This window comes from Nymphaea colorata, unplaced genomic scaffold, assembly GCF_008831285.2.
Source record: "Nymphaea colorata isolate Beijing-Zhang1983 unplaced genomic scaffold, ASM883128v2 scaffold0001, whole genome shotgun sequence".
In the NCBI taxonomy this organism is placed as follows: domain Eukaryota; kingdom Viridiplantae; phylum Streptophyta; class Magnoliopsida; order Nymphaeales; family Nymphaeaceae; genus Nymphaea; species Nymphaea colorata.
Genome location: NW_022204507.1, coordinates 7090173 through 7112670, shown reverse-complemented (window position 1 = coordinate 7112670; position 22498 = coordinate 7090173).

The following is a 22498-nucleotide window of genomic DNA, read 5'->3' as shown; positions in this document are numbered from 1 at the left end:
ATATCAATGTCATTATTCATGGTGTCATACTTAATATAAGTCAAAATCTGTACATATTAACAGTAAGAAGGTCGTTGTCAGACCTGTACAAAAAAAACATTAAAAAACTAATATTAAACTCACCATAAACCATTGCTAAAAGCATCATGAACCATTTCTAAAGTATAAACATGCATCACTAACAAAAGAAACGATGAAAACAGTCTTTAAATAAAATTGTGTTTTTTTTTTCAACCATTTACTTCAATGAGATTCACCAGGTTTAAATTTATGAAATTGTTGTGAAAAGGGAAAGCAGAAAAAAAAAAGAGACTTGGATGAGATTCACCAATTGGGTTTGCATTTTGAAACGGGTGAATCTCAGAAGGAAATGGATTTGAAAATACAATTTTGTTGGACGAGTAGTTGCTTTATTGAATGTTCATATATATATATATGTATGTGAACCCGACTCCCCTCGCTCACCCTTCCCTCCCGACCCGACGGACGATGGCAGCCTCCACCTTCCGCCATTGCCCGACCTCCTCCTCTCGTGACCAATTTTTGCATGCGCTCCTCCGCCTCTCCCTCCTCTCTTACCCTATCCTCCCTCCAGATAGGACGGAAGGAGGCCGCCTCCACCATTCACCATCTCCTCCAATCATGGCCGATTGCCCCCTTTCCCTCTCTGCTAAACCTGACGGCGGAACCCTGCACCATCGCCGACCTCCTGCATCCCCTCCTCTCCATCGGTGGCCTCCCTCCCCCCGCTGCTAAACCCGATGGGCAGACGAAATATATATTTTGTTTAAACTTTCTACTCAGGTTTAAACACTACAAGCGTCACAAGTTGATAGATTTAGACGCAAAAATCAGTGAGAAGGAGGTCGGGCGATATTGCAGGATGGAGGCCGCCATCCGATCAGGAGGGAAGATAGGGCAAGAGAAGAGAGATGCGGGGAAGGGAATGAAAGTGAAGGCGTCCGCCGGCTCGGGAGGAGAGGGTGAGTGAGAAGAGGTTGCAAAAAAATAAAAAAGAAACATCGATTTCGTTCGTCTGATCGGGCGAGCTCGGATAGGCAACGCCATTTGGCGTCGGGTTAAATTGACGTTTCTTTTATATATATATATATATAAAACCGAACCGCGGAACATTCATTTAAAAACATCAAAACCTGAACTATGAAATCTAGAATATGTACGGCCCAAACTTTCCTTGCTTTTATCATTCCCTCTCTTCTCTTCTCACACTCTCTCGTCTTTTCAGCGAGCCTGGCCACTCCTTGTCTCGCCGGTAGTGGTGACGTCCACAGGGCGTGCTGGCTGCTCTCTCATCTTTTCAGCGAGCCTGGCCACTCCTTGTCTCGCCGGTAGTGGTGACATCCACAGGTCCGAGTGTTGAAACATCTCTGATACCACTATGACAACTCGGCCCACTCCTGGGCTCGGTTCCCTGGTTCGACTGATCCCAACCCGCCCCCTGGCAGTTTCGGCTCTAGCCTCGCTATGAACCAGGACAATCATCTCATTAATGGTCTCCCTTTATAAGTCCTTGAAGATCCCTCATAATCTTTGATACATGACTAAACTTCTAGGGTGTTACACTCTTTGCTTTGACGTGCACAAATAGGTATAGATCTACATACTCCTCCTTCTGCTTTTCACACAGAGAGAGAGGGAGAGAGAGGAGAGCTTGTGGGTGAGGGGGAGGGGGTCAAGTACTGGGAGAGAGAGTCCAGTTTTTCCAAGCTAATATATATATATATATATATATATATATATATATATATATAAACATGGGCAACCACTGATTTTTTTCCTGCTTTTGTTTGCCTTGACAAAGTAGTTTCCCATTCTTCACTGAAGTATGGCATTTGTTTGGAAGGTCTATGGCATAACTAAGAACCGATAGAAATCACATTCTCCTAAAAAACTCACAAGGAAGCGATAGAAGCTATGTGGCAATTCCCTTGATAATAAATTCCTAATGATATTATCAAAAAAATATGATACAGAAATAGTGGTCTGCTCGGATAGGAGCACTACTTCCCTAGAAGCTTTGCATTGGAAACACACTCCTGTTTGGATCAAGCCAAATTCTTAAACATGATTGCATATACAAATTCATGTACTATGGATTTTGGTAGAATAAATTAGACGAGGTGACCTAACCCGTTCAAGGTGTAGACTGGCAGAAGGCAGCTTGACAAAAATCATAAATATGAGTAATTTTGGTCAATGTAAGCAATTTTAAATTGTCCCTTCAATTTAATGATCATCCTGAGGTAGCTCTCCGAAAATTGAGATGTGCATAATTTGTAGTTGCCTAAATGTTCATAGTTTTCTCTACTTTGTCTTAGATTCTAGCACTTCACTTCTAACATTTGAGAATATGTTTTTGATAAAGTTTTATATGTCGCTCCATATATATAATGAGCATACGCCGGTTGTGGATGCTACTACCAATATGCATGTTTACTTTAATGCTCCAACATTGTGCATGCATGTGTAGGAGATAACAAATAGGTATGAGATCACAAGTATGAGATAACAAATAGGTATGAGATAATAACAGATATATGAAATAACAAATAAGTAATATATATAAAATAACAAATACATATGAGATAATATGTATGAAATAACAAATAGGTAGGAGATACAAAAAGATATGAGATAATATATATGAGATAACAAATAGGTACAAAAGAATGACGGATGTTTGAGATAATAAATGGGTACGAGATAATAAATATGTATGCGATAATGTATATGAGATAACAAATAGGTATGAGGTAATGATGGATGTATGAAATGACGCTAAACATAAGTATGATATAACAAAATATTTATGAGATAATGAGATAACACTATGAGTATGACAAAAAAAACGAAGACACTTTTTTATCACTTAAATGGGTAAATTGGTCATAACAATATGCAAAATAATTTTAATGTTTGGGAAGAGTGGGTCTCAGCTCAATGGGCCGAACCCCCTTTGCATGACAGGTCCCCGGTGCCTTGTCGTATGTAGGGTGTTTGCACATGGAATACCCACTTTCCTTGAGATTGCCATAAGCCTGGGCATCAGGGCATTGGGCCGGGTACCCAATACGTGGCTCGACTGGAACAAGGCTCAAGCCCAAAAAAAGCATGGGGCTGAACCAGGTGGGCTTGACTAAGCCCGATTCTGCCTGATAAAAGAGTTTTAACGTTATTGTTTTATATATATATATATAATTATAGTATTTTATTACAATTAATTATATCTATATATTATTTTATGTTAATAATATATATTTTAAATTTTAACTGTGCCGGGTCTGAGCTCGGGTTTCGGGTGTTGGGCCGGGGCCAGGCCACAGTTATTTGTTGAGGCCCGGTCTGAGCCTGCCTCTTTATCGGCGGTGCCAGGCAGATGCCCAAGCCTAGATTGCCAGTAGACCTTATTAGATCATTGGCTGTTTAAACCTAAAGGCCAATACATATATAACAAAGAATAATGCCCCCATTAGCTTTTGGTCCCAATTTAGGCCAGGTTTGTTAGTGAAAGTTTAGTTACGTATAAACAAAAAAAGAAGGAAAAAGAAACACATAAGAATTTTCTTCAATATAAAATTACCCCATCATTGACCTGTTGAGAAGTACTTAATTAGCCTATATAGGGAGCCCAAATCATTAATTATGAGTAGGTACATTCAACATCCTTAGTGGAGTCCTAACGCAGGTCTCTATCCAAGGGCAAGGGGAAGGAGGGGATGCTTCAGCATGTCAACCGAGCGATAGGGTTCACTTTGTGCACCCAAAAAATTATTTTTTTGTAGTTGTAGGAGAAAAACACATAGAAAATATAAATTAAGTTAATCACCTCGACTCAATGGCTAAAAATAAATGAAAACCATTTTTGAAAACATAGGCAACCAGGCACTTCTCAACCCATAAATTCTTTTAAAATATTACATATGCACCAAGACCATAAAACTTTTTGCAAAAAGTTTAAGGTCGAGTAGTAAATTTCAAGAAAATGGTATTATCAATCATAATTTTTTTGAAAAATTATGCCAACTAGTTTAAAGGAAGAAATTCATAAAATAGTAATGATAAAATGCAAAAAACAAAAAGAAAATTAACAACATCTCTTCTCTCTCTTCTTCCCCAAAAGGAATCAATCCTCCTCCTCCTCCTACTCTCCTTTTCTTTCAATTTTTTTAGGTCCCTATGCTTCTTTATTTTCTTTAAACCATTTCTTTTGCAATATTATTTGGATATGTTCACTGGAAAAAAATGGAGAAATGAAAAGGTAATAAGAGTTGACTGGCTAGAACAATTTGAGGAAATACTGTGTCCTACAAGTATATATGAAAAAACCCAAGGTAAGGAAAAGAAAAAATAAATTATTACGAGCCAAGAAAACTAGGTTTTATGGCATTCAAACATCTTCTTGGCGTGTTCAAAATAGAGAGAGGGGTGGGCTTTAGAGATAGAGCAGTTCGCATGTTTGGTGCTTAACATGGGTGTGTTCCTTCTACCATTCGAGGAGATGGGGATTTTTGTTATTTTTAGATCAAATATCAGATATATATTTTAATTATTCTTTAGAAAGTGACTTTCTTCTTTCTATTCTCCTAGAGGAAAGGATACTCCTTTCCAAGTAGGATGGCTATCTGGTTAATTTCAACCCCCTAATATGCAACCGTCATTAATCACGGCAAATGGCATATTAGAAAGTTTTTCACAAACCATGCAAAGCAAAGAGCTTTTTCTAATATTCATCTAAAAAAAAGTTTTTCTAATAATCCTTATATATTCCTTTTAAAATATCAATTCTCTTTTCTTAGCCAAGGATAATATATAGGTCTATGGGTATACAAGGTAAAAAAAGCTAACAAAAATTGAATATATAATCTACTTAATTTTTGAAGGAGCTGCATGATTCCTAAGGAGAAGAATTCATATCCATCTATTAGATAATCACAGCAAATGGCGTACCTGTTATAAGCGTAAAAAAAGTTACCAAAACATGTAGATTCAAAAATACAATTTATAACCTGCATCATATATATCACATGTCTTTAGAGTACAAGTTCAAAAACACAATTTCCTTGTTCATGGAATTGGTGTGATTACTTTCAAAGTTTGAATGTTGAATTTAGAAACACTATCTATATATAATCAAGGTCTGTTTGCTGAAACAAGAACACGATTTGTTATTGACTAATTAGCTACGATAAAAGATGCATAAAAAAAGATGCATGGGGCAAGAAATAAAAAAAAGATTGCAAGCAGTACACATAATGATCGACATGCATCTGGCCATCCAATGTTTTTTTTTCCAGTGTTTCTGAACAATCATTTTGAAAACCTAACTGCTAAAGTGTGTGTATAACATATGTTTATGATACTAAAAAACGGACAAAAAGTTATGTTCATTAGTCCTGGCATCTGATTTTTGTAAGTCAAAAAACATCTGATATATCGCTAATCTTTTAGTCCAGTGAATTAATGATCTGGTTTAGATTGTTGGTTTCGATAATTTTCACAACCATATTGTGTAACATTTCATGGACGCTTGAAAGGAGTGCATAATCAAACTTTGGAGTCTATTAGACTCATGGAAATCATGAATTATATCTGTGAGTGCTAACTCCTTTGCCCTTAAGTGTCTTTGTAGTTGATAATTAACTAGCAACTCCATGTTGTTTGAATAAACTTTACTAATCCATGCGATGCATAAAGATGAAAAAATTGTACATTTGATCTTTTATCTTCATCCATCTTAACCTCCTCATAAATATATTTTGCCACCCATTTACATGAACCCATGTTTTTCTTTCCCTTACATGCTTACACACTTGTACAAACGTATGAGCTTTATGGAGTTACCTTGTCAACTGTTGGTGCATGAATTGACCATGGTAGGTCCGATGTGGGCAATCATTGAAATTAACCACCTTTGCGCTATGTCATGACTCATATATGATTATTCTTTATCAATTAAATCATGATATCAATCAACGAAATCATGAAGAAATCATCACACAGAAGGTTACATGGTTTGACATATTAGCATACATCCAAGGAGAAGAAGAGACATCATACAAAGTGAGAATATAAAGGGCTACAGGATAATGAGCATGGGAAGAAATCTCGAAACCAAGAAATTAAGAACAGCCAAAATGCATTCACTATGACAACAATAAGCTTCTAGGAATAAAAGATATCACTTCCAAAAATGTGCAACCACCTGATATGCCTTAGCTGGGGGTGAAGATGCTGACCTCTTCTCCTGAAATCACGTTATAGTCTCCCCCTTAAGTTGGTGTACAAATGTCAATTTGTCCAAATTTTCTGGCTATGCATTGATGCTTCTCTTTCACATGACTCTTGGTGAAAATATTGGTTAGTTGTTTTTCACTTCTGGCATATAAAGTTAGCACGGTTCTATCTTGTATTTTTCCCTCACAATAATGGCAATCGACTTCTATATGTTTAGGCACTAGTGGAACAATGGGTCAGCCTAGTAGCATACCCTTTGGCATTAACCCAAGTATGTGAAAACTTGAATCCAATTTGGTTCTCACGCAAGAACCATTTCAAAATCATGTTTTTCTAAAATATTTAGAAAGTTAAATTATTTAAATGATTTCAAAAACCTTAGGTCATGTAGACATCGAGTCCACAAAGACCTAGCTCATATCCGTCTTAGAGTCACCTACTTGTGAACCTATTTCCATAACCTTTTTGTCTTGTCAAATTTCTTTAGACACCCATTCATATGAAATGAATGAAGTTTATATCATATATCACATGATTTGAATAATATCAAACACATTTACTACAGTTAAACCTATCCCTATGTAGGTTTAAACCTACTTTTGACCAACCTACCCCTAGCCTATTTGGATCTTAGGTCTGTTTTCGCTCTACGACTTTGATGGCCTCCTGCAAGCGTTTCAGCTTCTCTTGGCGCTTCTCGAGTTCGACTTTGGCATTCCGGATGAGTTCCACCTTGTCTTTCAACGAACTCATTACAGACTGGAACAAATTAGAAATGGCTGCTTCTGCAAGTGCATCGATTACTATTGCCATCTTCCCTGGTTTTTCAGTAGGTGGAAGAGGAAGAGGAGCAATTTTCAAGTGAGAGAGAGAGACAGAGAGAGAGGGAATAAATACAATAGGTTTCCCTCTTTCTTTAATTTCTAGTTGCCGATTTCATAAGAATGAATAATCCCTGTTTCATTAATTTCTAGTTGCCAATTTTAGAAGACAAGCTGGAGCAGAGTTCCTCAGTTTTTCAGGTTCAAAACCTACCATGCTCCAACCTGTCTTTTAAAATAACAAACCATTTTCTGTCAATTAAAGAAGCCAAAAAGAAAAAGCATAGCTCGAAATGGGCATCAATGAGCTAGGCAGTCCTTGAGTGGGTGACACTTAGAATATTTAAGTTGCAGAGGTAGTACAATGGGGCCTTTTAGTTTCATAGCCAAAATGGTTTGGATTCAATGATGTTGATGGGTGCACTCAAAAACTCCCACTCACTCTAAAAATAACAATCTGTACATCATGGAGGGCCAACCCATTTGAAAATGGAGAATCAAATCTACCTGTCCATTAAAGAAAGGAGAAAAGAAAGGAAGAAAAGGACACCATGCACATGGTTGCCCTTCTGCCTCTTTTTTGTTTTTATTTTAAAGGAAACTAGAGAGCACCCATGTGGTGATCATGAGTTAATGGCCCTTTGGTAGCCAACTCTTCAAGGAAGGAATCAATAGGCTCAATCTAAGAGGTGACAAGAGCATCATTTTAATTAGGAAAGACCAAGGGTATTTGTATAAACTAAAGCAAAAAAAAAAGGCAGTTCTGATACGAATTTAATCCATAATATCCACCTGTAAAATAGACAAAGTGACGGGAACATCATTTTCTTTACGATAGACAAAGGGTATTTGTACAAACTAAAGCGAAAAAAAGACAGTTATGAAATGAATTTAATCCAATGCATCCAGCAGACAAAAAGACAGTGATAAGAGAATTTTATTTACGATAGACCCAAAAGAATGGCTGCAAGGTGCTTGAACTGGCTTTAAGCACTAAAAGATTGCATTGCTCATTCATTGAGGAAGAAGCCCCTTTAACCCTTCTCTCTCTCTCTCTCTCTCTCTCTCTCTCTCTCTGTGTGTGTGTGTGTGTGGGTGTGTTCATTCCATATGGTAACTTCAACTGATTTGGTGACATAGCCTCTTTTTATTGCTGGAACATTGCCTAATTTCCATCTTTTGTCTGTGTGTGCAATCTATGGAGCAAGTTTGCTCAGCTTAACAACAAATGCATGGCATGAAGCAACAACTGGAGTACTTTCTATCTATTTCTTCAAACTTCAAACTTCCATCTGACATTTTCTAGTTAATTTTTTTCTGCTTTACTCTGTATGTGTGAATATGCATGCATGCTTGCATGCATATGTGTATGTTTGTGTGGCAGAAAGAGAGAGAGAGAGATTGAGAGAGAGAGAGAAAGGACACAGTTGAGCGACAAAAAAGGAGTCCACCCATGAGGAATGAGATTCCTTCACCAAAGAGATATTGCCTCAGGGGCCCCAACCACCAAGAAGTTCTGGCTGGATGACATGGACCCTGCACTTTGCTTTTGCATATGGCAGCCATGTTACTCTTTACCAAACACTTTTCATGTTGACATGACACTCCTCAATTTTTTTCCCCTCTCTGTGTATCTTAAACTTGTTCTATATTCAACATTAATGGCACAGCATGGTTTAAATCCCAAGACAATAATAGATGGTCAAATTTTCAGTTTCTATGTCTATCTGAAAACGACAAGTCCTTCACCTCAATCCCCCACATTAATTTCAAAGTTCTGGATGTTAGGTCAAGTATGTCTATAGATATGCATGAACGAGTATGCACATCCAAGATGTCAGTTTCAAGTTTTCAACATCACCAAACCTTGCAGTGTAACTTACATCAACAAGAGTCTACCCCTTGAACATGTGTAAATAGTTCGTTATCAACATGACTGCCCTCTTTTCTTGATTTTCCTTACATGATATCTTTATCTGATGTGCATCATCTTTATTCCTACGTTCAGTTAGCTGGTTCCAAAATTTTCTTGAAGGAGAAAGCACTCTCTTTCTTGAGAGTAGAGCAAACATTTCTTTAGGAGTAACAGACCTTATTACACATTATTGTTAGTTGGTTGAATCAGTTCATGTGATTGAACCATAGTCACAAATAACGTCTCGAGGTTTTAAACAACGAGGTTTTTCTCAAGTATAATATGGCGAGCTTGAAAAACATGACAAAAATACAATAAATTTTTTTCAAAATCTAAAAACTAAAAATGAGAGAAAAATAAAATAATTGAGAAACTAATAACACAAACATCACAAGATAAGTAGATTTGCAACAAATAAAAAATAGAAAATAAAAAAAACTATTTGACATTAAAAAGCTGAAGAAAATGAAAAAAGTGAAAAAAACACATTAAAAACATGTGTTTTCGTTTTTAACGTTTTTTTCAAAATAACGTGTTTTTTAAAGTATTGAACGGCTATTTAATTTATCATGTTTTTTTCATATTTTTTTTACAAAACACGTGCTTTCTGTGACTATGGATTGAATCATATTCCCATTGGGTTCTCAACTTATATTTTAAAATTGAACACATGTTGTGCCACTTTATTACACACATGTACACACAAAAACACTATATATATATATATATATATAGAGAGAGAGAGAGAGAGAGAGATAGATATATGTATGTATGTACGTATGTATATATAATCAAAATGCCATAACATATGAGAAATTGTAACGAGCATTGGGATCAAATGGCTGTCCATCCATTAGCAATCATTTTCTTGACCAAGATAAGTACACCTAATTAAAGTTACAACATGCAATTCTTGATTGATCATCAACATTGGGTCATCCTGCAGAAGAAGACGGACAGATTTTTAGCTCTTAAGGACTCACATCACTGCACAACAGACATCAGTTTAATAACAGTTAATTTCCCATGTGCCACATGCCCAATTCTACCTTTTCACTTCAGGGAAGGTGCATGCACTGTCCTTCAGGGAGCTGTAGTTATAGCTTTCCTGCCTACTGGGTTTCAGGCAAGGTAAACACCGTGGCTATTAGGGGTGTCTATCATTTTTAACAGACACAAGTTAACGACGTGGCTGTTGCGTGTAACAAACAAAGCAGTTGTTTGCATTACCCACAAAAATGACCATGAAAATTGTGCCAGTTGTGGCTGCTATATATATATATACACACACACACACTACAAATTTTGATTTGAACATAAGTACAATCTTTTTTGCATAATTATCTTTATAAAATTTGATAAAATCTAGAATATGAAAAATCTATATTGAGACCACCAACAGTAGATGCCGAAATCATGCTCCTTCCTTCACTAATTGATACCACCAACGTGAATCTAAGCTGGCCATCACCATCTCCATCTTGTTTTGCATGGTTCACAATCTAGTCCTGTGCTAGGTTCATCCAGCGATCTCTTCATTTGCATCCCTGGGACATGTTCTTGCTACTGCAACTTTTTGCTGGTGAGTAATATTATTAAAGTCCACCAGAGACGTGAGACTGGGGAGGTCAGAAAGCCATAGGTGTCTTAGTTTCGCGAGGCATTTCCAGTATCCTCCGAAGGTGATGTCCCCAGTGAAACCTTCCAGTTGCAATTCCTCAAGTCGGGAGTGACACCACACCCACTGCAAATGGATTGGATTCATATCAGCTTGAAAATGGATTCAACATGCATATTATTGAATTTTGGCAGGTAAAAACAAATCCATTTGCAATAACAGCTTTATGGGGGTTAAGCCTCTTACCTTTATTTAAACAAAATCACATATACAGGGAAAGGTTAGCATTTTACAAATGCTAATTTTCACAATCAGAAAAACAAAGGGTTGACTAAACCCTCCAGATGAGCAAAAAGAGAAGACCAACTATGAGCAGCTGTTGGTCTGCACAAAATAAATTTCCCCTCTCCGTTAGATGGGCATTATGAACACACCAAATCGACCATAGGGTTCCCTTTTTCCTCCTTCACTCTGTAGTCAAAACCTTCTAAAATTCTGCTGCAAACCACCCCCACTCTCCTTCCATCAAGGTGTAGATGTAGCTTTCAGACTAGAGCTACATCTACCACACCCTCCAACATGCCTCCTCTAGGAGCCAGCAATATCCACACTCCTTCAGCTCCATCACCAGCGAATTGATGGTTCCTCCCACTTTCTCTTTCAAATTGTTCAGAAAACTGGTTTTCATATCTAGTACCGTTGTCAGATTGAAAATATTTTATACCAATTTCAAATTGAGTTTCAACTATTTTGTAAAATTTTAGAAAATTTGGCAAAAACTTCATCTTTGGTTTATGGTAATTAACCAAGTAGTTTTTGAAAATTCATCAATAAATGTGAGATAATAAGGAAAATTGAGTATGAATTCACTGGGTCTGGTCCCGACACAGTATGCACTAGTTCAAATGGAGACAAAGCTTATTCAAAGATTCATTGAATGAGAGTCTATGGACAATTTAGCATGCTTGCCAGTTTCACAAACACGGGAATCATAATTCAAATTTGGTAATAAAATATTCAGGTTGTGTCATGATGGATGAGCAAGTCTCTCATGTCAAAGCTCCCCATCATGACTGATTTTCGTAGTCAAGGAGCATGCATTAATTTTCAGCATATATAAGTCATTTTCTTGAGTTCCCTCACCAATCTTCCTCTTCAAAATACTCTCTTGCAATATAACATTAGTGGAGGACAAAATAACATGGCAATTTAAATCTTTAACGATCTTTGAAACAGACAAGTTAGTTGAGACATCTCCCATAGAAAGTGCTTTAGGTTTGATACGATTTCTAAGAAAATCCAATTGTCCTACTCATAGAACATTCATGAAGATTCATTTGCAAAAATGACAGATTTTTTTCTAGACATCGAAGAATAATTGGTAAGGTTACAGCAATTCATAGGCACATGATCACTAGCTCAGTCAACTATCCAATAATCAGGTGTTAGGGAGACGGGAGCATTACAGATGGGAGGTTATGGTACAAGTTGCTGCTCGATGCCGCATTGGTGTATCAAGATGGCAACATGGATACCGTTACACGCCAGGGTATTTACTTTCACTTGATTGTTTCCAAGGTAATTTTTTTGCCCCCAAAACTAAAGCACAAGTCACAACACAGAGCCATATTGATTATGGTATCGTCATTTAATTGCCATTTGACATTTTTATTCTTATTTCTTATGCAATAACTATGTAGTAGCTTCATGGCAAGTTGTATCTCGGTATTTTTCCTTTCGAAGAAGTTAAAAAAAAAGCTACACAATGTTAAGACTGCTCAAGTTTTAAAATATACTTTTAACGCACAGCAGGTTAAGTACTTGATACAGAACTGCATTTTTATGCGAAAAACACTTTCTTAAAGGTTCTTTCTATAGTGCCTCAATTATCTTTCAATATAAACGTCCTTCAAGTTATTCTTTTTTTTAAATCTTTAACTTTCAATTACTTGAGTTTGTTTATGCAAACATTGATTTAACATGAGATTTTGTACAATATTTGACTTTTCAAAATCTAAAGTCATCTGGATGTTGGGTTAATCATGTATTTGGGAACATGTCATTATCAGTCGGAACTGACGAAACTGTGCTGGGACTCTGTAGAAGCTCACAAGAAGACCAGAGCTGACATCTGTAATCGAGTGTGAGTAAGGAAGACTAAAGGGTGCCACAAAAGATTTGGTATATCTGTGGCTTCGGCCTATTCTACGAACTAATGCAAAATGACAGTTTTGAAATGAATTTGATCCAAAGGATCCACCAGTCAAAATCCAAAATTTTGTTAGATGTTGGATTTGAGCATACGGCACATACTCTGGCGAAATCCTGGTGTATGTGTGTGTGTTTGTGTCTACGTGCATGTGTACATGTACGGATTTCTCCAACTGTCAAGATGCTCCGGCCTCTCAAACACACAGTCAAATGGGTGCTAGCATGTACACGCAAAAATATTGTGTTTGTGCCATGTTTACTGTAAGTTCATATGCTCCACTGCTTCTACACCTCTCTCTCTAGTAATCGTTATAGATATGATTTGGATCCAATCAAAATACACGACACATATTAAAACATGCGAATGCAATAAAATTTCAAACTAGATCCAACTCTTGTGTCTTTGAATTGGATCCATACATCTTCAAATAGAATTACAGAATGCTGAGATGTAGATATGTAAGTTTGAAACCATTCTGCCCCACTGCAAAGTCAAAATCTAATGTTATGAGAGTGTTTTATATTTTTATTATTAAAAAAGTATTTAAATAAGAAAATGACTATTTTAATATATGTTTCTCATCAAATCACTATTAAGATCATATTTATGAGGTTAAATTGCCCAAAAATGTTTTAATAATTAATTTTAACAGGTCTAGTTTTTGTCTCTTACGCAAGTGGTCTGCTTTTCACTTACATTATACATACAGACATTTAAAGAGAGAGTGACAGCAGAAGTGCGTTCAGATCTTATTGAAGAATGGATCAATGGTGCAGGTTCACATGAATTGGATCTTAGAAGGGATCCAAAATACAATTAGTTAGGAAGCTTTATTTAAATGGATGGGTAGTTCATTTGGAGTGGGTGAAGATGATAATTAATTGAAAACCCTAAATTTATTTGGCTTTCATTTGTACATGTTTCCTTCTTTTACATTCAATTTGTGCTCTTGTTCCTCGCTAGATTTGTAGTTTTTCTTAGGAAATAGAGCTTATACTTTAGAGAGAAAGAAAGAGAGAGAGAGAGAGAGAGAGAGAGAGAGAGAGATGCTTTGTTTTGTCAACAAATCGTTCTGTTTGTTAACCGTTCCAAAGTTCAGCTGCTGAAGATTTGATCTTCATTGTTTATTTCTAGCTCTGAAAAGTCTATGGTGGTGGTTTAATGGTTCAGTTTTATTCTTTTCAATGGAAAACCTGATTAACACTACAAAAAAAAAACAATAGTTTTACAATGGGCGGCATCAATACCTTAGGCCATCTCTATTGCCTTGTGATCTACCTTGCTAACTAGTGTCCTCTTTGCCTCTTTGCTGCGGAATCAAGATACTAATTTTTTGTTGACTCTCATTTCTTTTATTGCTTGCTTGTCACCGCTTGGCCTTCTCTCCCCCACACACTCCCCTCCCCCCACAGCAGCTTTTTCTCCTTTCTCCTTCACCTTCAGTCAACAGTGGTTGGCAATTTACTTGGCAGGATTAAGAAGAGCACAATAATAGTATGTTCAAGAACACTTCAGTGAGTGTTGCTTCAATTGGATGCATTGTGAAGGTAGATGTGCACCTTGCTCTTTGCATTGGCCATGGAATGACTTCTGCCAAGAGGGGGTTGAGGGTCTGCCCTATCACCAAGCCCATTTTTTTTCATCAAACATTTGAACACTCATCCTAGAAACTTCATTCCATTCATCACACGCAAGGAGTGGAGGGAAGGTGGGCAGGCAGGGAGCCTTGCCCCCTCCCTCCCCTCAGATTTTAAAAACTTTAAAAAATTTTATGTAAATCTAAAAAATTTTAGTTTAATATATATAAAAATTTCGAAAATTTCTATTTTTGTATTTCTGCCCCAGTAAAAATTTTGAAACTATAGTTTGCCCCCTGGTACGGCCCCTGATCATACATTGCTCATAACTAGAATGGGGACAACAGTTCCCATTCCAGTGATTCCTGGAAACAATTTTCTAGAAACAAGTTACCAGTTAAAGGTTTCTATAGGATCAAACTATACATAAAAGAAAAATCTATACATGTAAAATTATTCAATGGTATAGACTTTTAATCAACACCACCCTTGTAAGTATCAACTGTGTGCGTTCTCGCCCTTTCACTTTCGCTTCTCATGCTCTATGTTTGTGACCTTTTCGACCATGTTTTTTCCTCTCTCATTTGTCTTGGTCGGATTCCTATGTTGCCATCTAAGAAACAAGCAGGGCCAGAGTCAGGAATTTTTCATGAGGGACCAATTTATAGTTTTAAAACAACAGCGAAAATATAATTTTTAAAAAATTTTACATCAGATATGTGAATTTTGTAACATTTTTTTCACATGTGAATTTTCATTTTTTCTTTTATTTCTTTTAAGGTCTAGATACCCGCTATTGGAGATACAAAAATTGGGGAGGATAAGTTGACCTTGGACTCATTGGAAATTCAGCTATCCTTTGCTTTGAGTTTTGAATAAGTGAACCTGGGGGAAGAATCCAATCATCTTGAGACTCTTCATTTCTTTGCCGTCTTGTTCATTGATTCAATTCTCATGCAGAATTTCTTGGAATAATGTTTTGCATTTCTTTCATAAATTTCTATTTCTGTATTTTTTCACTCCTATCAATAGCTTTTGTGAATGCAATCGGATTTGGTGTTCTTTTTCCTGGTTGCAATTGATTTTTAATGCGACCTCGTGAGTTTAAATTGATTGATTATTACAATTGGAAGAAAATAGAGCTGATCGAGACAGAGGTGATGCATGAAAGCAACTATGTTCTTCCTCCGTTCTTCCCGGTCCCAATGTAGAAAAAAAAAATCAAAATTAGTATATAAATTCTAGAGATCACAATGCATAAAAGATTGATGAGTTAAAAAACCATTATTTTACTTCTTAAAATGTGTTAAAAAAATGTGACTTTTTTTAACAACAAAAATTGGGTTGAACATACCTATGAGCTTATTGTTCGCACCCCACTTCGCTTGGTGTGGGCTAGGAAGTTTGCATGCGAAGCAGGAAAAATCATGTTTTGATTGAAAATTGATTTTAAGAAAAAGGGACCTGTCCCTGCCACCATTAACAAGGGTAATTGATTCAAGGTCTGAGTTTTCTCAAGCTTCACAAGTTTTTTTTTTTTTTTTTTCTACACGCAATTTTGGGGATTCGATTTCAGACTTTTAAAGTTGATTTTAAACAAAGAGTTGGATTTGATTCAGAATAATTCTGTATTTCAAAAATTTTCAATATTGGAAAATCATTCTTGGAATGGAATTTTTGAATTAATCATGGATTTTAGCAATTGAAATTTGATTTGGTCCCAAAAATTGGAATTTGGAATTGGAAATTGAGAATTGAAATATTGGATTTTGAATTGAATTGGGGATTGGACATTTAACACTTTGTTTTTGAAACTAGGATCCTGGAATTGAAAATTGAAAGTTTGAGCTATACTTTAGAATTTCAAAGATAGTTTGGACTTGGGGATTTGAAATTGTACTTGAAAACTCTTGGAAGCCTTGGAACTGGAATTCCGATTTGAAGCCAAAATTGAATGTGGAAAAAATGGATTGGATAGTTGAAGGCTAGTTGAAATTTTCGAGAATCGAATCTTTTAGATTGAAATTTTGGGTTTGGAATGGGTCGAACCTGATCGATTTTCCTGAAAACATCTTTGCGTTTAAGATTTTGATATTTGAATCTAGTTTTGGCATTTTGAGAGATTTGACTTTATGTGGTTGGTTTTGATACTGAAATGAGATTAGAAATTTGGAAATTGGGTGTCCAAGTCTAGTTTTATGATAATTTTCTTGATTGGAAAAATTTGAATTTTGATTTATTTTTTGGAAATTTCTCAAGGTTATGAAATTTTGCTTAAGTAATTTTTGGATTTGAAAATCGGTTTGATTTTGAAAAAAATATGGAATCATTTTGAAATTGATTTTGAAAGTTTGGGTTTTATAATCATGTTGAAAATTTTGTGCTTTTGCATCAAACAAAGCGAGGTGCTCAAGTTTTTGTCACAATACGACTTAATCATGGAAGCAACTCTGACTTGATTCACTTAGATTTTAGTGAATATGAGTGGGTGCATTCATGAAGTGAGTGCATGTATGCATGAACTACTGCATGTATATTTATGCTTCGCTCTATTTCTCTCCATGAATAATTAAATTTGATCTCACATAGACATAGGTCCATCTTGGAGGTAGAAAATATAAGACGTTCCCCAAGCCCCAACTTGATGTGGAGGAATAAGCTTAGGTTTTGAAATAGGATTTCAAAAATTCATTTGATAGGCTGATTTCAACTCAGTTTATCCTAGATCGTAGGCAAAAGGAATTAATTTGTTTGAAAATTTGGAGAATTTGAGCTTTGACAAATTTTCTCTTTGGGTGGCAACATCACTTTTGCGAAGTCCTTTAGGAAGAAACTTTTTGAAGAAATGATTCTTTAATTTTGATTTTGGAAATAGCTTGATATATATTGATTTTGGAAAATAGCATGATTTTGGAGATGATTGGATTTTTGGAAATAAGTATTCCCAAATGGGTTTTGTAAAAAATTGAATTTCTTTTGTGGTTTCGAACTTGATCAAAGTCTAAGGATTTCTTTTTGAACCCCAACAAGATTTTAGATATTGTCATTAATTGCTGATTTTCAAAATCACGAGGATTTCTGAAAATTTCACAAGCAAATGGGTTAAAACGGGCTCATTGCAATTGATATATTCCATTTACAATATAAACCACACTCATAAATTGTGTGGATCAGATTCTTGGTGGAATCGATCTGATGAGATAATGAAGTCTGATTCGTTGCTCGTCCAAGGAGTAAGGAAACCATTCAGGCTTCACTCGTTTTTTTTTTTTCTTTGCATACATCATTAAAATATTCAATCACATAGACAATGAACAACATTTTCTTCCAAGCCATAGTGGTGTTCTCTTTCCAATTTTGCACAGGTAGGAGGACTCTTTGAAAATTAGATTTTTTTTTTTATGGAATAAACTCAGCTTGAATACTCTATTTCCCAATTTTTAAAAATAGAAAATTTAGTTTGGATTAGTTGTGAGAATCATGATGCACATATGCTTTTAATATGTATATTATCGTGGAGACCCATCGCACTGCTTTTAAATCGTGCAGGGTAGAACAGGGGAGAATAGGGGAGGCCGGGCTGGGCTTGACTTGAAGGTAGGGAGTAGTTCGACGCCAAGCAATTGATGCCTTGGGCATGGGTTGTTTTGAGAAGGGCTTGCCTTGGGCAGGGGACTGCTTTGAGCTGAGGACTCCTTGGGCAAGAGTTCAACTATCACTACAAAAAACCTAAGCATTACTGGCAGCCACAAAATGTCAGTGAAAATAGAATGCATGTCAGTAATGGTTTAACTGACATTTCATTTTTTTGTTGGTAAAGGGAATGTCGGTAAAAGTCATCATCGATACATTGGACAAAGCATCAGTGTATGGTATCACCAGCGCGACCTAAACATAGGTAAACATTGACTACTAACGACGTCCTCTCACATCGATAATAATATATTATTTTCAACATGTTAGTGACCTTTGGTAAAAACACTACCAGCAGCGAGACAGTCCATTGGTAGAATATAACTTTTCACTCATTTAAACAATTCAGTACAAACACTGATGGGTGGCTAAAAAGGCTAAGGACGGGAAACATTCAAACATCCAAAAAAACATTCATATGACAACTAATCAAAATAATATTCTATGAATAAATATATGTGTACCTGAATTTGACATGGTCTAAATTTGATGCCAAAATTCAGCCACAATGCTTTGGAATCCGGTGATGACAAAAATTAGGGTAAAATTGAGGGTTTTGTAGACATTTTGTGTAATTAATATATCAAATTGAAGGTACTAAGATCAACAAACATTTTTCTAAAATTTCACGTTGGCTTACATCCTAAGCCAACTCAAGCGAAGGAAGCCTACACAGCCTGACGATTAAGCCATTCCAAGAGCACTACTATCTGTTTACGGCAGCTGTACAAGCAACTCAAATTGTGTTGCTTCCATTGGCTGGTTGCCACATCCATGCCAAAGCAGTCCTTTGCAACAAGCATCTCTGAGCAGCCCGCACCTTGGCTTAACAGTGACCTTAACCGGTACATTTATAGACATGCCACCCGTGAAGCCTCAGCGTGGCTTGCAGTGAAATCATGGAGAGCCATTCCATGATCCACCATGGCCGAAGTATAAACAAGAACACTTGCAAAGTTATCTATGGACACAGTCGTCTTCTCTTGGCTATGAGGGAACCTTTTATAGGTGAATGACAAGCTCAGCAGTCCGCTCTCACCTAGAAGGGGCAGAGGGGCCCTAGACCGCACTCAAAAAAAAAAAAATTTACTTGTAAATTTTAGAAAATTTCACTTGTCCTATATAAAAATTTTGAAAAATGATATTTCGGTCTCTATCAAAATTTAGAAACTTTAATTCAGCTCTCCTCATGAATGTTAATTTTACAACATAAAGATTCCGCATACAATCATGTCAAGAGCTGAGGAATGCGGCACCTGGAGTTCAAAAGCCAACATTTTTGCTGCCGCAGAAACTTGTTTAAAATTTTTTTAAAAAATTGAAAAATCTGAACAGTTTTAATCGAATATGAAGATATCGCCAAAAGATGCTGGTAGAAGTGAATTTGGCTTTCTTGAAAATCTTCATTGTTTCGAGTTTGTTGACACAAAGTAACTAGCTCATATATATATTAAAATCATTGGCTGGTGGGTTTGAAGGTGTCTTTGTATGTATGTTATCTCTTTTGCGATGGTATCTGGCGAGTATGGGAAGAGAGATACTGACAAGGATTTAGCTGAGAATGGTACTCCTCAGGCCAAACCTCCCGTAGCGCTGTTTCTAAAATTGAAAGCCGTGAAGTTTTGGAATGAAGTGGACAAGTTGTTGTCAGCTTCCGATGGAATAACCAAAGCTAAAGGTATATATATATATATATATATATATATAATGACTCCACCATCTAACCAAGGTCATTCTTTGAAAATAGATAAAGATTGAGAGAAAAACGAACAGAAAAATGTGTTAACTAAAAAATGCTCATCTTTTTTTTTTCTTTGTTTTTCTTTTAAATATCTGTCATGCTAGATTCAATAGTACTTAAGTGGCTGGGTGACTCTGAAAGCCAGAGTCACCATGACCTTACATGTTGGCAGCTTCAACCACCACTAGCAAGCATACGAGATTGAAGAAATGGTCAAAGCCCCCTCTGAGCATCCTTCATGTGTCTTCACGCCTCCCTCTAGTCAAGGCAATCACTACTTGCCGACTGGCATGATATTCGGCAACCTCATGATATTGGCAGGCCTTCTACCATGGATTAAGCAAGAAGACGTGCACCGGTAGGTTGCCCACTCGTTGGGCCTTGAGAAGAAGGCCCATTTTAAGGGGAGTGGGTTGATGTCGTCCCGGCTTCACCTGCATCTATTTATCTACCCTTGAACCAGCTACAACCTGCCACACTTGACAAGAGCCACCATAGGAGCTTTCAAGGAGGCTGTCTCATGGTCCAGACCTTAGTATGGTCCTACGCCCTTATCAAACCTTGCTGCATCCACTTATTCTAGCATGTCCGTCTGCCTCACGAAGAAGTTAACCCAGCAGCTCTAGCAGCCAAGAATGAACCAGCCATGCCAGCCCAATGCCAACTCTAGCAACAAGGTTTGGAGAGTAAAGCATGGAAGGGTATTTTAGTAATTTGTTATAAAGAAATGTCTTCTATAGTCTTTTAATTTTTTTCTATTTTCTATTTTGTCTTTACAAAAAGTTTTCTTTTTCTATGTGAATTAAGGGCATTTTAGTCCTTAATCATACTAACACACGAAAATTCATGCACCAGTATGGTGCAAATAACCAGATTTGCAAGGCATGCAATAGGTAGCATCGAAGGCTTGGTTGAAATGTTTTTGTTGTTTCCTATATTTAATGACTAGATCATTTGCCTATGACCGCTAAATATAAGGATAGAAGGGAATGTCCAAACAAAGCATAAGATAGCTGGACGAACATAGTGGTTAAGGTCTTGCCACCTAGTGGGTTCTTCGGCCTTCTCTTTTAAGCCATGTTTAGATGGAGGGAAACTTAAGGAAATGTTTAGTGGATGGAAGGAACAAGAAAGGAAAGGAATTGAAAGAAAATTGGTACGGAAAGGAAAAAAAATGAGAAGAAAAGTAAAAAAGATTATTATAAAAGCTTGTTTGCATATAAAAGAAAGGAAAAGAGATATATTTTATATTAATATGCATGCCATTTCCTGTAACATATTTTACTGCTTCTACGCAGGTTTGACGACACCTCCTGATTTCTGCCATTGATACGTGTAGAGGAAATTTGAAGTCTAGAGTATTGGACTTGGTCTCATGTTTTGAATATCATGTATAAATACCATTGGAATATCTAAGATGGACTTCATGTATCAAAAACCTTGTTAGACTTATTCATACCTATATACTTGTTATTCAAGACAATATCATTCATTTGTATGTTGATCAACCATATGTTCTATATAATACATTGATTGCATCTTTGTTCTGTTATTGATATCGGGCAAGGCTCTTTTGTATTCCTATTTTTCAGGTTGTACATAATATAGTATAATATGAAACATATTATAAATTTTTACTGACAGGTATCTCACATCAGTAAAAATGTAATTTGGCGTCCATAAAATAGCTATTACTGACAGGAAGTGATCATCAATATTAAATATAAATTCTTCTGACGGGTATTTCCTTTAGTAAAAAGTGCATTGACGGTAGCCAGTTGTTAGTATATCTGGTGGACTTTAATAATGGCTGTGGGTGTGTGTCAGTAAATCCTCAGCAATACGTGATGTTCATGATTGTCAGAATAAGTGTACAACTTACTGACAGATGTAAGCAAGTGTCGTTAAACCCAATGCAATACACTAACAGCAACAGCCGTTAGTATTCAACGACACAATCTACACTGATGGATGTGCATCCATCAATAAAAATATTAATGGTGGTTTTGACAATTTTAGTTGACGTTTTTTGTCATCTAAATAATGTTTTTTTTTTTGTGTTCTAAGCCTTTGGATGCCAACAAATTGGATTTGAACCACATGTATCGTTTCATAATGTCCAATTTCCAATGAAAACTGACCAGCAGGCTCCCACCTTTTATTAAGAACGGAAAAAATTTCAAAACCATACACAAGTTATAAATATCCGGTTTATTGGATACGGACCACGTACTTGAATTCAAATTCAAATGTAGAAACATTTCAATCTAACTTTTATATTCATAATCTGAATTTTATATGAATTTGACTTTTTAATTAGTATCTATATTCAAATCCGACTTCTAAATAAACAACTAATCATTCTAACCACAGTAATTGACATTTTAAGAATCGACTTCCAGAATAAATGGATATTGGATAGACATTTATTAAAATTCAATCTACATTTAAATCAAATGGAATATTTATCTAAAACTGAATCTGAATCTCAATACAATCAGATCAACCTTCTTTTACATTCAATTTGTGCTCTTGTTCCTCGCTAGATTTGTAGTTTTTCTTAGGAAATAGAGCTTATACTTTAGAGAGAAAGAAAGAGAGAGAGAGAGAGAGAGAGAGAGAGAGATGCTTTGTTTTGTCAACAAATCGTTCTGTTTGTTAACCGT